General features: G+C 37.8%; 1 protein-coding gene across 5 annotated transcripts in view; it reads left to right on the top strand.

Annotated features, from left to right (window-relative positions):
• LOC145693464 (uncharacterized) overlaps window positions 1-15072 on the top strand; it is a 622508-nt gene that overhangs the window by 244243 nt on the left and 363193 nt on the right. For 2 of the 5 annotated variants that reach the window (XM_081769494.1, XM_081769495.1), the window contains one exon: window positions 632-700. The exons of the other annotated variants lie outside the window; for them this stretch is intronic. The gene's annotated coding sequence lies outside the window, so the exon portion shown is untranslated. The remainder of the gene's footprint in view (window positions 1-631; window positions 701-15072) is intronic. 5 annotated transcript variants of the gene reach the window in all.

The raw sequence follows: 15072 nt of genomic DNA on the forward strand, positions 1-15072 counted from the left end.
CCGTGGTAGACAACGCATTTAGTGAGCAATTACCCGACATTATTTATCGGGAGTGTTGCGAACCACATCACCTTATGTTGAGGTTTATAGGTTGTCCAGGTCTATAGGTTTTTGTGCATACTCTTGCATCTTGACGTACAGTCAGTAATAACGTGGCATAAGGTGTGGGCACCTTGCGAGCCAAGATGTTGTTCACCTGCGGCCAATTCCTCTCTCCTCAAGGCGATCAGTAAAGAACTGCCACAAAGGTAGACATAATCTTGCTGAAAGTATACATCATTAATGATGCCTAGCTTTAGAAGTTCTGGAATGAAAGTAGGTGGCAGCGTTCACAGTGTCCTATGCGAAGAAGAATGGACCAATGTTGTGGTCACTTGAAACGGTGCACCACACATTGGCCTTGGAATTATCCCATTCATGGATTTTGATCTTGTGCGAACTGTCAGCCACCATATTTCTAAATATAAACAGTTAGAACTTTTAATTAATAATGATTTTAATGTATAGCATACAGCGGGCCGTAGGCTTGGAGGGAATAACTAGTATTAGTAATGAAGAGGAGAATGAATGAAAGTAAATAGGAACAACATTTGTTTGCGGATAATTATATTGTATATTTTTTTCTTTCCAGGTGAGTGTATATTGCCAGATTTCTGTGGATGAATAGTGTCGTCCTTAGCTAGTGTTGTGGCCGTGAAGTGTAAGTAATGTAAAAAAAATACTCGTTACATTGTAATTATTAAAACTTTACGAGATAGTACCTCTGGCGTGAAGTGATCCTGGTTGAATACTAGAACATGTGAATTTACGGTGACATTGTGTCTTGGATATTTGCAAGGTCCCTCTTTTTCCTTATGTTCTCATTATTCTATCGCTTCTTCCTTAATTATTGAACTGCTGATCATCAGTTTCCTTTATACTGTGCTGCACATGTGGGAAGTCAGACTAAAAATTTATGAGCGGGTGCCGTGCCCAGAAAAAATCTGGGGGTGGGGTTATATAAAAATTTAAAGAAATAAAATCCTTATTAAATATATTTGAAAATAACTTAAAATTTAGTCTGAATGTTAGAGTATCGAAGTGACGTCTGACTCCGAATATCACTTGAAAAATATTACCCTTTATTCCATTTATATGTACAAAAAGCTGAGCGTGCTATACAGGGTTGTCCAAAAGTGGACGTACACCCCCCCCCCCTTTAGTTTCCACAGTATAGTGTTAGTTATGGTAGAATGTCTGTACACAGTTACCTTGAAGTCTTAAGAGTCATAAACATCGCTATGATCACCATCCATATCGTAACACAGTTGAATTCTGCGCCAAGTTCTCGCAGATGTTTTGTGGTGATACTCAGGAGTCACGACGATGAAGGTGTGTTCCACAGCTGCTCGTAATTCCTGCGTTTTGTGATATCGAGTGTTTCTTACTTGTTTCTTTATGAAACCCCCGAGAGCATTGTCTGATGTCAGATCGGGACTTCTTGGAGGCCAGGCAAAGAAAGCTGTGAAGATAAACAAACAACCTTTTCCAATCCAGCGGCCAGGAAACGTCTGATTCACGTCAGCAATTGCGCATGTGAATCGCGAAGTGCGCTGGTGCTCCATCCTGCTGTATCACAACAGTGTCTTTGATACCATTTTCTTCCAGTTGAGGCATCAACCACTCATTAACCATCTCTAGGTAATGTTACCAAACAAATATGGGTAAAACCTAACACTGTGAGAAAATATCAGTTAGGGGTATGCTCACTTCCCGACCACGCTGTATATAGTCACGGCGATACTCGAGACCTTTTAGGGGGCATGATGGCTCAATGGTAGAATGCTTATTTCTGGTGCGTAGGGTCGTTAGTTCGATCCCCGGTCAGGTGAGATTTGTGGTGGACATCTTGTCCGTGGATTTTTTCGGGATAATCCCATTTCCTCTCACTTTCTCATTCCACCATTTTTTATCATTATTCACTTACCTTAATCGTCGTCTCCCTTCTCCTAAACGGCATAATTATGAGACGTTAAACTGAAATATTTCATTTCATTTTCATTTTCGAGATTTCTTTATTATTTTTGTATTAATAGATGCACACTCATACATACTATGGTTTATGCATAATGATCTTTGCAGATAAAGAGCTTATCAATTCATTATTAATGTGAGGGTGAGGGCGAATGAGGCTACATTTGATGGCCAGTATCAAAACACAAAAATCGTACGGGAATACAAAAAGTTAATGAAAGATTTTGGAGCATGGAAGCTTCTCATTTGCCTCAAGTGACCTTCCAATAATGGCAGAATACCTTTAATGATGATTATTATATTCATATATTTTCATAGTCAGTTTTAAATGGATTAAAAGTACCAGCGTTTTCAAAGTCACAGGGGGAAAAATCCATTAAGAAGTGTATTTAAGGAGGAGTTACCATACATAAGCATTTACATGAACATATCCTGATTTTGAGAGTAAAATATACGTCCTCATACGTTTTCCAAAATTCCCTGATTTGTCCACATTTTCTAACTCAAGTGCAGTGGCGTGCCGTGACTTTTCTCACAGGGGACTAGGTTCGAAAAGAATGTGTGCTGTAGAGCGGAGGTCCTGAGTAGTATTGTTGACACCAAATAACACAATTTATATGTTTCTGTAAACGCTTCTTCTACCAAGCCTCTTTCTTTTAAGAAATGGATAATTTCAGTCACAGTTTTATTTGAAAAATCTAAGAGTCTGTAAACCTATATTAATTCATTCCGCAAATTGTTAAAATTAAAAATAAAAACTCCCGTAAATTGATTTAAGGGTCAAAAACAAGCAATCAGGAAATCGAGATTTCAAGCACTGAAAATTCTTTAAATCTAACAACTCAAGAAATTGTAACTCACTGAGATCTTGAAATCACAGTATCAATAATGTCATTGGAGATACGCACATATTTAATTTCTGAATCTGTTCAGCCATCTACTTTACGTCTTTTATTAGAAGGTTCCCGTTGTCATCCAATTCTACTTTTCTATAAGTCTTCAAAATCGTTTCTTGCATTTATAAGTTGAGATACCATCTTTTGTACTTTTTGGATGCAATATTTCACATCCAAGGTTTTACTTTAAAGAATGTTGAATAGTATATCCGTGCGGAGAAATGCAAAATCGAAATCCTTCAATGATAACTCTCACATTTTTTTCTTTTTTGTAGTCATGAAAGCTTCGGTGTCGCAATTATCTGAATCTTCTACAATGTTCTCACAACACCGTAAGAGTTCTATTTGATTTTTATTTACTGCATTCACAATTTTGGAATTGTAATTTCATCTTATAATGGCAACCGTTGGAAATCACATAGTTACTTCTGATTCAGCAAGCGCGTTACAGCGTTTCGATGAATATGAAAAGAAATTTGGAATGCCATTTATTCTAAAATATATTTTACATTCCTTGATGTGATTGACAGACTGGAACAACGAGATTGAGTCTGTGATGATAGCAGTGTATGGTGAGTGCACTCAAACACCTTTTCACAAAAGATTGTAAACCGTTCAAATGTCCAGAAAATGTGGCAGCTCCATCCATAGCCTAGTGCTACAAGCTTTTGCTTACAATTAAAATGAGAGAGAATTTGGAAAGCATGCTCACTTAGAGCAGTCGCAGTGTAATCACTGCTTTTTTTAGTAGTAACATCTGCAAAACAAATAAATCTTTCACGAATTACCGTCTTTCACGTACCGATTGAATGTTGAGAGATCTTTGCAATGTCCGTAGTTTTGTCCAACATTATTGCTGTAAGAAGTGTATTGTTTATTTCTGACTTAATTTTACCCAGAATTACTCACCAACACATTTAATAATATAATTCTGAATTCTGTTTGACGTTCCTTTAAACACTCCCATGCTGTGAAGATGACAAGTCAACATGGGCGCCCGAACGAGAGGGCAGGGTGGGGCCCGGACCTTCCTCTGGCTCACGAAAATGTATACGTAATATAGCAAACCACGTATATTAAATACCAGAAATACCAGATGCAACATAGAAACCATGAAGATGGGCCCCTCCCTAGAAAATTTTCTTCAGGCGCCCCTGCAAGTCTATTTAGTGTCGTACTTAGAAAGTAACTGAATTACTTCAATATCACTTCCCTAATTGACAGAATCTTCCTGTTTGTTATAGCTCTTGTTTAGCCATAAAACAAGAGGAATAAATCAATCGGTTCATTAGTTCTCGGTTTGAATCAACTTCTGCATTGCTTGCTCAATTAAAAATCAATTCTGGTTTCCTGAAAGTTTTCAATTTAGTTATTGTGGACAGGTGTGAATAACATTTTTCTTGGCGGAACTTGGGTTTATGAAAATTGTTCATGTCACAAAAGCCATCATTATTCCACACGTCCTTTTCTATGTGGAACAGAATACAAGGCCAGCAATACAGTTTGTTTCTTGCCTTACATGCAGTTAGCTATTTTGAAGAAGCAAAATAATCCGTATTGATATTATGTATATAATCTTTCATTTTTGTCTAAATGGAAATGCTTGGAGTTGTTCTACCACTGGTTATTATTTGTTGCATTTCTTGAAAACTAAGGAATCCAATGGTCCAGAATACAAGACTGAAACAGCCGATCCCCACCCCTACTGTCCCCCATACCAATTGAAGTAATATCACTGCTTGCGCCATCGTTTTGCTGCAAGGGACTCGGTTTCTCAAACGAGTCCCCTTCCATACTTTATTCTTCGAGTCATTTTCAAAATATATTGATAATCTAAAAGTTCACACTTCACTAGATTTCTTAAAGTGTCAAGATTAATACTGTAAATTTAATAGCGTTAAAACTATTAACTGTAAAAAGAAAACGAGCATTAAATTCGCTTACGGCAGAACGCCCGTGCTTAGAGCTTAGACAACATAATATGAGGGACTAGCTGACTGGACCCTGTTCCCTTCCCCGAGAAAAGCCGATTAAAACCCGAGCGTTTCCGATCTCCACTTCGCTATCGCACCCATCGCACCCAGCACACGGGCGCTGACTATTGTTGTGTCAGTTCAATTGAAATAGTGTTATTTTCCAAAAATAGAGAAATGTTTTCGTTTTCTTTGGTATATATTTATCACAAATACTTTAATTAAAATTCCAGGGGACTAGCCTAGTCCCCTAGTCCCCTTGACGGCACGCCGCTGCTCAAGTGTATTGTTTTCATAATATAGTCTATCGTATTGGCAACAGCACTCAATGAGGAATGTAGTAGTTGGCTCTCTTGGCATAACAATCGCTCTTGTAGAGCGTTGCGTTGGCTTATTTTTCCGTTTTTCTGTATATATGCTTTCAGTTCTTTCTACTAAGTAGTGCTGCTCTAATGATCAGTAAATATATTTTCATATTTAAGTGGTTAAATCTAAGTACACCGTTATACTATTTCTTATTGTGTTTATTATATGAGGAACGCTGGAAAAGTTCTGCAAACTACTACGAACAGTGACGCTAGTTCTGCTATTGTAAACTTCGGAAGAATAGATGTTGCTATACTTATCTTTTATCTGTTTAAGTCTATTCCTTTATTTTTACAGCAGGTTGAGGGATTTGTTTTGTGAGAAATGGAAATTTCTCATGAACACTATCAGGCAGTGATTATTTTATGATTTGAAATGGGTTTTAACACCGAAACAATGCATAGAGCGACGTTGTTTGGCTTTCGGGGATGAAATACCGTCCAAAAGATCTGTGTACAATTGGTTTTCCGAATTCTAGCATGGTTGCACATTTTTCAGTGGTGACCTCGTGAAGGTCGTCCATCTATGTCTGTGGTTGACAGAAATGTTACGCTGTGTGTAAAATGATTAAGAGATATCTGCATGTGCTCTACCGTGAGATTCAGCAATACATACGATTTTACATAGCCACCTGAACATACAGATCTTTCAAGCCATTGTATTCCACACAATTTGACCGAAGCTCAAAAAAAGCTCGTACAAATTGGTGTAACGAAATATTAAAAGTAAGTCAGATTTGGTGTACTACATCATTACATGGGACGAAAGTTGGATCTGTTTATACGAACTAGAAACTAAACAGCAATCTGTTGTTTAGGTGTTTCAGCGTGAACCGAAACCAACAAAAGTTATTCGTTCAAGGAGTACTGCCAAGCAAATGATTACTAGTTTCTTCGGTTGTACAGGACATGTGGCAACCATAGCTTTAGAAAATCGAATGACTCGAAGTGCTGAGTGGTATACAACAATGTGCCAGAGGTCAACAATGAATTGGCGTAAAACAAATCCAAATTATCGCATTATTCTTTACCATGACAACGCCAGTTCTCACTCAGCACACCAAACTGTTCATTTTTTATTCAGTAAAAATGTTGAATTAATGACTCATTGTCTATACTCACTTGATTTATCACCTAAAGATTTCTTTTTGTTTCCCACACATGAAAAATAAGACGCGTGGTGAGTGATTTGTGTCGCCTGAAACAGCTGTTGATACGTTCCGAACAGTACTTTCTGATGTTGCAGCCTCAAAGTGGAAAAATGCTTTCAAAACTGGTTTGAATGTGTATGCAGAAACGTATCGATCTTATAAATCTTTGTAAAAGTTGAATATTTTGAAAAACAAAGGTATTTTCAGAATTTCACATCTCTCTTTTTCATATTAATAGCAGAAACTTTCCAAGAGTTCTCGTATACTTCTATCATATCACCCAGGTAACGAGGACAGTATATTCTAAATAGTTCATGTTTATATATAAGAAGTTAACCAGTTTATTTATATAAGAAGGTAGAAGGATGTCCGTATTTTGACACTTTAGAATGTCCGACTCTAATTCAATCAGATGAATTTGATCACTGGCAAAATTTAAAATTATAGTTAATTATGTAGAGATGATTTATTTTAATTAAATATTGTAAATATATACTAATGCAATATTGGGTTAGCTTATAAATTTCAATTATTTCAGTGTCACACACACACAAAAGGCATTGTAGACGAGCTATATGACGTATTATTTGCGTTTATTGTCTGAGTTACGGTTAATAGGTCTACTTCTAACAGCTTTTCCCATTTCTCGTTCAATAAACTTCATCCAGGTTTGTCTACCTGTCACCATTTCACATCTGTAGATTTTCATGTAACTGTCAATCACTTAATCTTTTTTTCCCCCTCGATTTCCGTCATCGTTGCCTGTCTTTCCAGATAGTGCTCTTCCGTCTTATAGCCACACCATGTCAGTCTTGTCTTTTTATCTTTTCCGTCAGGACTATTATTAGTCCTGTACAGGTGCGCAGCCAGAATTGTTTGTTGGGAGAGGTCCAAGCTTTGGGAAGACGGGTGTCTATGTAGTATTGAACAGGTAACGTTTGCATCTCAAAGGACGACAAAGAATTGTAAAATATTTCTATCTATATTTTCAGAAAAAATGATAGAATTAGATTGTTTTTATAAGAGAAAGAGTACGTATGAAGTGTAAGATCAAATTTTCATGCTACATTAATCATTTTCCTCTTAAACAAGTGTAGTTTTATTGAGAAAATGTACAAATGTATGTTCAGTTAGGAAATTTTGGGGAATTCGGGTTCCGGTGGAACCCCCGTGAGTGCACCCCCTGTTCCTGTAGTAAACCTGGCTGATTCTGTTCTTCTGGGTACCTCCATTACAGGGTGTCCGAGACGTTCTTGCACCACTAGATTTGAGTATCCCAGAAAATATGTCATTGTAACTTTAATTGTGGCATTGGTAACACTGCTTTTATGTTCAGACAGCACGCACTATCTACTAGTATCCCTGCGTTTAGGATCACTTGGCGTATTTCAGTTGTGAAGCCATGACTGATGTAAGTGTTTGGCAGTTCAGGAACGATTAGTGGCATTTGTTGGGTGCACGAACGGCCAGAGCCAGCAATGGCGTAACCAGAAACTCACCAGGGGGGCTCACACATACGCATATACACGATACATATATAGAGCGAAATTTTCGTCTCCATGTCGCCATTGTAACCGAATATTTTAGTTTGGCGATAAACATTTGCATAAATTAGATCTGTGCAAGAAGAAAATGGGGACAGGATCTGAACCCTCCACGTACAGGTGCGGCAATGAAACGGGCGATTTGGCAATCCTGGAAATAGTAAGTTACGTTAGGGATAAGAAAACGGGAGTGGTGCCATCTGAACAACAAACCTTTGCCATTGACCCTAATATTAGGCTATCCTCATTTGGAATCTTCGGGCCGTATTTTTGAAGATGGTCGCGGCAATGCTGTTACTGTGAATACAGAACGTTATGTTCACATATTGAACCATTTCCTAGTGCCACAGCTTGCTGATCTTTCTGTAACAGCAAACACATTCCTCCAACAAGACGGGGACACATGCTATACTGAACTTCGCGGATTTCCATTAACGCGCTACAGAACATCTTTCCTGGTCATCTCGTCTCCAAGAACAGGGACATTTCCTGGTCTCCAAGGAAAATGGAAGCCACGTACGTGATGTCGTTTTCAAGTGATGGAAATTGTGTACCGTTACACGTCTGTGCAAGATTTACAAGTTTTTCAGAAACATTCCTTACAAATTGCAAGCGTTGTAAATTTATGTTGTATTTCTTTTATATTGCTGTGAATAAATTTACATCGCTGGTAGAGGTTTCAAAATCGCCCGTTTCACTGCCGCACCTTTACATAAGCTAAGCAGCAGCAGCTCACAAATATCTTTAAAAACTTAGAACAATACTTTCTTTTAAAGTTCCTGGGGTAAACTTATATAGGTTCACTCCAAGTGTATGTGTGTATGTGGTACTGTATTTCTGGGTAACTACTGGTCGAATCTAAACCAAATTTGGTAGGTAAGTAACCTATCGTCTAAGGAATAAAAGTCGCTATATTTTGTGGCAGTGCTCGACTAGAGACAGGCGGACTTGATTTATAGATGGCACTTTATTTCTCGGTAACTACTAGCCGGATCTAAACCAAATTTGGTAAACAAGTATCACATCATTTAAGGAATAGAGATGGCCCTTATTTGATATCTGTGTTTGGCCAGGGATAGGCTAGGTTTGGCTTGTTCTGTAATTACTGGTCGGATCTGAACGAAGTTTGGGGGCAAGTAGGCTATCGCTTAAGGAATATAGATGACTATATTTGGTGGCTGTGCTTGGCCAGGGACAGACTCATTTCAGCAACAGAGTTTGTGTTTCACAGCTTTGCGCGCTGGGAGCTCCTGAGCTCAGTTCATCGATTGTCTTCCACTTATTAAATGCTTTCTGTGCGCACCCACAGATAATTTTTTTACTCATATAGTGAAAGAGGTGAAAAAATAAGTACATACCAAATAATTAGTTTGATGAATATAACGCCACTGATACATACGGCAAACCAAGACACAAGTAATAAGTTGAGAGCTAGAGAAAGCATTTGAACAATAACATTCCAGATGCTCCGTAACTCGTTAAGAAGGATATGGAGATGCATATATATATATATATATATATATATATATATATATATATATATAGAGAGAGAGAGAGAGAGAGAGAGAGAGAGAGAGAGAGAAGAGGTTGTTCACTTCATATCCTACCATTTTTGACAAGTACTCATCTTAAGAGATACCACGCCGCCGCCACCGATCATGTTCTATTGGACCCTCAGCATTGTGGGTTATCACACAGCATCCCAGTTTCCATTACAGCAAGCTGCGGCGTAGGACAGGCATGGGAATTCTGACCCACTCCTCTTTGCACGCTTTCCATAGATCATCCGGTGTGCGCGGGCAGCGATGTTGAAGTCGTCGTTTCAACATTCCAAATGCGCAAAAAATCATTGGACTGTAATCTGGGCTTTTCACAGGAATGTCTTCAAACGGAATGTGAAATTTCTAATTCCTCTGCTATTTCCTGATAAAAACTCAGTGATGTTCTGGCGATATGACTCGAAGTGTTATCCATATAATCATCATCTTATTCGCGTCCATTTCATATAATTGTGGGAGGTCTCTTCAACAGATAGGTGTCAGAATAGATTCTTGGAAGTATCTTGGATTCACCTTCACGTTTTGTCCACCTTGTGTATCAGGAATTTACCCTCATATTCGAATCCCGTAAGAACCATAAAACCACGAGGGCAACTTTCCCTGCACTGACTAACAAAGTTGCTACACCCTTTACCATCAATGTCATGGTATGTGATCGCCAGAATGTGACTACCAATAGTGAGACGGGCATATATGATTCATCCATGTAACAACTTTCTTCCATTCGGAACCCGCCAGGTACTTTTCATTTTTCATATAGTTTCCTGCAGTTCATCAATGTGACGCTAGTAGGTGATGTACGCGGATCTTCCGTACACAATTCAACGTGAGGCGCTTGCGAATTGTTTGCTCATAGTTGACGGTACGAAGTGGAATCTATAGCGGCCCATACACGTAAACACATGCCTGAAGAAACAGCCCGACTTGTATGAAAAATGATAAAACCACAGGCAAGTTGATCGTGTATGGCCTCGTTCATTCATGTTGAAAATTTTCAAAATCTTCTGAAAACATATTTGATGTTTTTGCCGTTCTGCATGCATGTTTACCGTGTATGGGCTCGTTCATGCAAGGTGGCTGTTTTATATTTAGGTCCGCCAATCACGACAGCGGAAGAAATCACGTGAGTCTCTCCTCCGTCGCATGCCAAGGTCGTGCAGTTGCAGAAAGAAAAAGCACGCGTTTCCTCGTCCTGCACATTTCTCAAACTACTTTCAGTATGTTGGACAGGACGTTGGTACGTGTGTGGGCAAAAAATTCTTTCAAGATGCATGATGAAAGAAACCTTTCATACATGTTGGTAATGCAAGTGCGTGCGTCTATGGCGCGCTTAAGACCCATATCACGTTGAGTCGGGGGATTTTCTTTACGCCAATGGACGGATTCTCCGTAGCACTACGGGTGTCACTTAGCTTGCAGCCCTTGTCCTGGTTGTTTTTCGTGGATGAATGTTTCACAAGGGGAGCCTATTGTGTGTAACGGGCCCCATTAGTTTCGCAGTAGTCTCCTCGAATGTTAACCCATTCTCCCGACACTGTTTCACAATGCATGCATACAAAAACTGAGCATGGAAAAAAGGCCATTACGTAACCCACCCAATACCGGTTGATTTTCGGCGCCAATTGATAACACTCACTACCAATAGTCACGCACCTACAAGGTCAGACACAACACTACCCCCGCCAGCAAACCCCTAGTTCCAGCATGATATGCCAGGTGGAAGCACCAAATCGAAAATGGTCGGATATACAGAGAACGTTCTGGTAGAACGGTTAAAATGGTCGGAGAACGTTCTGTATATAATATATCTGTGTACAGTCTACAGCACGACAGAGCATATTGCAGATCCACTAGGTACATAATTTGTGTACATAAGTACTCAAATAAACTAAAATTTCACTGGCATTTTTCTTGTGATTTCAAACCTTCGGTATAGTGACTTCTCGGCTAATTGTATTGTCCTTATGGTTTATGAGTGTGTTGTGTTGAGAACTGTTATTATGGTACAGTATATATCGTTACTGTTCTGATTACAGTCTTACACAGTCTTCCTTTCAAACTGGGATTTTATTGCAAAGAATACCTGCTATTTTCTTGCAACTTTTCCAGGAATTTCATTTCATTTAACTCAATCACTGCCTTAAGTTTTTGTTTCCTCTTTCACCTATATGATCGATCCTAAATCCCTGGAAGTGATCTGCCCACTTAATGTTCTCTCCAATAAGAATTAAATTAAGTGTATAGTTTTACCCGTATCACATCACATACACTTTTCTCTTAACTCTTTTTTTTATATACTTTTAATCAGATTTCTAGTCGAGTTCTGGTGCTGTGTTCGAATTTTTCTTTGGTTCTTATTCTTTACTCGACACAGAGTACAGTATCATCTGGATAGTTGACTGATCATGGCACTTGTTCTCTTATTGCATTAATCACTCCAACTGAATAACAAATGAGCTTAGACCTGAGCTTGATTCAACAAAACTTTTTATGTCTGCCCCTAACATTTGCTCTAAAAAGTAGCAGTGTTACATGAACACCACGGGAAGGAGATCGATTTGTATGAAGTGACATTTTCTTAATTAATATTATATTGTAACCGGATTCTGGTAGTAGATTTGTACCACTTCCGGTTTTAGTAGAGAGATTAAAGGGGAGATTGAAAATATTCTTGAGACGCTTAATTGATAGCTGAAAACGTTTCTCACTGTCTATTACAGTTTATAGTCTATAATAATTAACATTAAGCCGGAAGTGGTAAATTTCTGACACTTCCGGTTCGACTATCATGTTAAGAGAGATGATGATACCTGTTCTTCTAACGCTAATTTGATTCCAAAAAGTCAGTTTCTTTCTATCTGTTATATATAGTTTTTCTCTATATAGATCAACATTGAAACCGGAAGTTACAGTCGATTTTGGATTAAGTGATACAAATCTACTATCACATCCAGTTACAATATTAATCGAAAAAATGTCAATTCATACAAACCAAACTCCTGTTATGCAACGGCTCAAATTTATCTTCAACATTCGGGGGGACGGGTAAGACTGTTCCTTTTTTTTTTCTTTCTTCTTTTTTGGCGATGTGTAAAATATTTATGAAATTGAAAAACAATGTTGTGGAAAATCAGGGTAGTAAAGTTGTCTCTAATATTGGTAGGCGAGCAGATTTGAGACATCCTCGGGGGGGGGGGAGGGCATCAGTTTCATCTCACTTTCCTTTGTGGCAATTGAACACAAATCATCACATTTCTCCCCAAAAAGCACATTTTAGATCGGATTATTGCGGGGACAACCCCCTGTCAGTTCCAAGATTGGAGGGGATATGTCCCACTCATTTCCCCGGGATATGCGCCAGTTCTCTTATGTATTAAAACTTTTTGTTTTTAATAAATAGGAATAGGGATGAAGTATTCTAGGAACGCTTAATCGATTGTAGGAAACGCAGGAAACTGCTTTTCGCTATCTATTACGGTACCGTTTTTGCTTTATATGGATGAACGTTAAACACAAAGTGGTTAATTTCTACTCCTCCGGTTTGAATATCAGCTCCAGCAACGAACTCGATTCCAAACTTAGGACCCTGTACAAATTAAAGGTGTTGCATCAAGTAGTTCTTGAGATTTTTTTGCCGAACTAACAGACAGACAGGGAAGTTTAGTAAACCAAACTTCTTGAAAAAAACAACTAAATTCCTTGTTATTGCATATAAAGGGCTATGACATACTACGTGGCTTTTAGTTGTAAAATGTGATCAGAATATCGACATTGGGTCATTATCATTTGGTTTGCAGACCAAACTTCACAATCTCTTACTTTACAGTCCTGGGTCAATACCAAAAGCACCCTTTTCACTAACTTTGTTTCCCAAGAAAGTTGAGTTTGAGTTTAACGTCCCTTTTCAGCAGCGAGGCTATATGAGACGTGGAGCTACTGATTAACGTGGAATCCGAACCACGTGACCTCCCGCCGGGAATCGAACCCGGGTTTTCCGCGCGAAAAGCGCGTACGCTAACCGCTTAGCCACGGAGGAGCTCTCTGTTTCCCAAGAAACTAACCCGTTGTCAAGCGCGCAGAAGACATTCGCAAACCACTAGGGCTACTGTACAGTGTACACGTTACCACGTACTGATAGAATAACTTACCACTCTAGCAAAACTGTTTCAATACAAGTGCATCTCGTACGTGATTGTCGATTATATTGCACCACAGTTTTAGGAAAAAGCGATGTTGGGAAATTCTATTTCTACAGATAGGCGTGATATTTATAGTCGGACTGATGACAAATTTTTGTAGAAGTGTTTTATAATATAATTATTTCATTATGACAGTTGTCATTGATGCTATTGTCAATAAGGTATTTCTGTTTTTTTTTCTGTGTGACTTCTTTTCATTAAAAAAATGAAGTTTTTTATTTTTAATTTAGTGTTTCACAATTATGCCGTTTAGTCCGAAGCAACCTTTTTAAAACTTTAAGTGGGGTCCATTTTTATTAGTCAGAATGTTGTACGAACCATCATATTGTCTCATTTGCAAGGAAATTAATCTTTACTATTTAATACCAGTATACTTATTAAAAAAAAAAGAAAGAAAGAAAAGAAAAAGAAAATAACAGTGTCAATTACAGTTCACTTTTTTTATGTTGTATTAATAGAAGGTTATTAAGAACACTTTTAACGTTAATATATCTATTTAAGCTTTTAGAATTTGCATGATAATTACTTTATTAAATTGTAAAATTATTATTTGTGTAATCTATACATGTGTGATATTCATAACTACAGGGTTTAACGCGCAACTTACTTGATTTTTATTTTATTTTATTTATTTTTTTACCAATGGGAGGACATCAAGGGCAGACCTCGATGGCCACGGTTTGCGAAGCCCTCTTTTAAGGGAAAGATATCACTAATGAAACTAAATTTTTCTGACAGAATTGTTGAAATTAGAATATGAGAGGAAACTATAAAAACTCAAACACTATGGTATCCGTTACAAACTCACACGATCTGAGGTCGAACCAGGGATTCGTAGCACCAGAAGAGTGCTATACCGACTAACTTTATTTTTGTGATTGTGTGTACCCGAACCCCTAATAAATATTCAGGAAAAACTTGTCAGATTGTTATATTGAAATTCTATTATTATAGTAATAGATACTGCAGCTATAAATATTAGTGTTCCTGATATCTGGATATACCAGTGTGTTGCAATATAATACTGCATACTACACTGGAAAAAATCTGTAGTTTAAATTACCAAATATCAATGTAACATCATTTACCCTTCAGTTTGTATGTTGATATACATTTTCTTAGATTAAATTACAAAATTTCTTTCTTTCTTTCTTTCTTTCTTTCTTTCTTTCTTTCTTTCTTTCTTTCTTTCTTTCCTTCTTTCTTTCTTTCTTTCTTTCTTTCTTTCTTTCCTTCTTTCTTTCTTTCTTTCTTTCTTTCTTTCTTTCTTTCTTTCTTTCTTTCCTTCTTTCTTTCTTTCTTTCTTTCTTTCTTTCTTTCTTTCTTTCTTTCCTTCTTTCTTTCTTTCTTTCCTTCTTTCTTTCTTTCTTTC

The sequence above is a fragment of the Thermobia domestica genome, chromosome 8 (genome assembly GCF_964235325.1).
Source record: "Thermobia domestica chromosome 8, izTheDome1.hap1.1, whole genome shotgun sequence".
NCBI lineage: Eukaryota > Metazoa > Arthropoda > Insecta > Zygentoma > Lepismatidae > Thermobia > Thermobia domestica.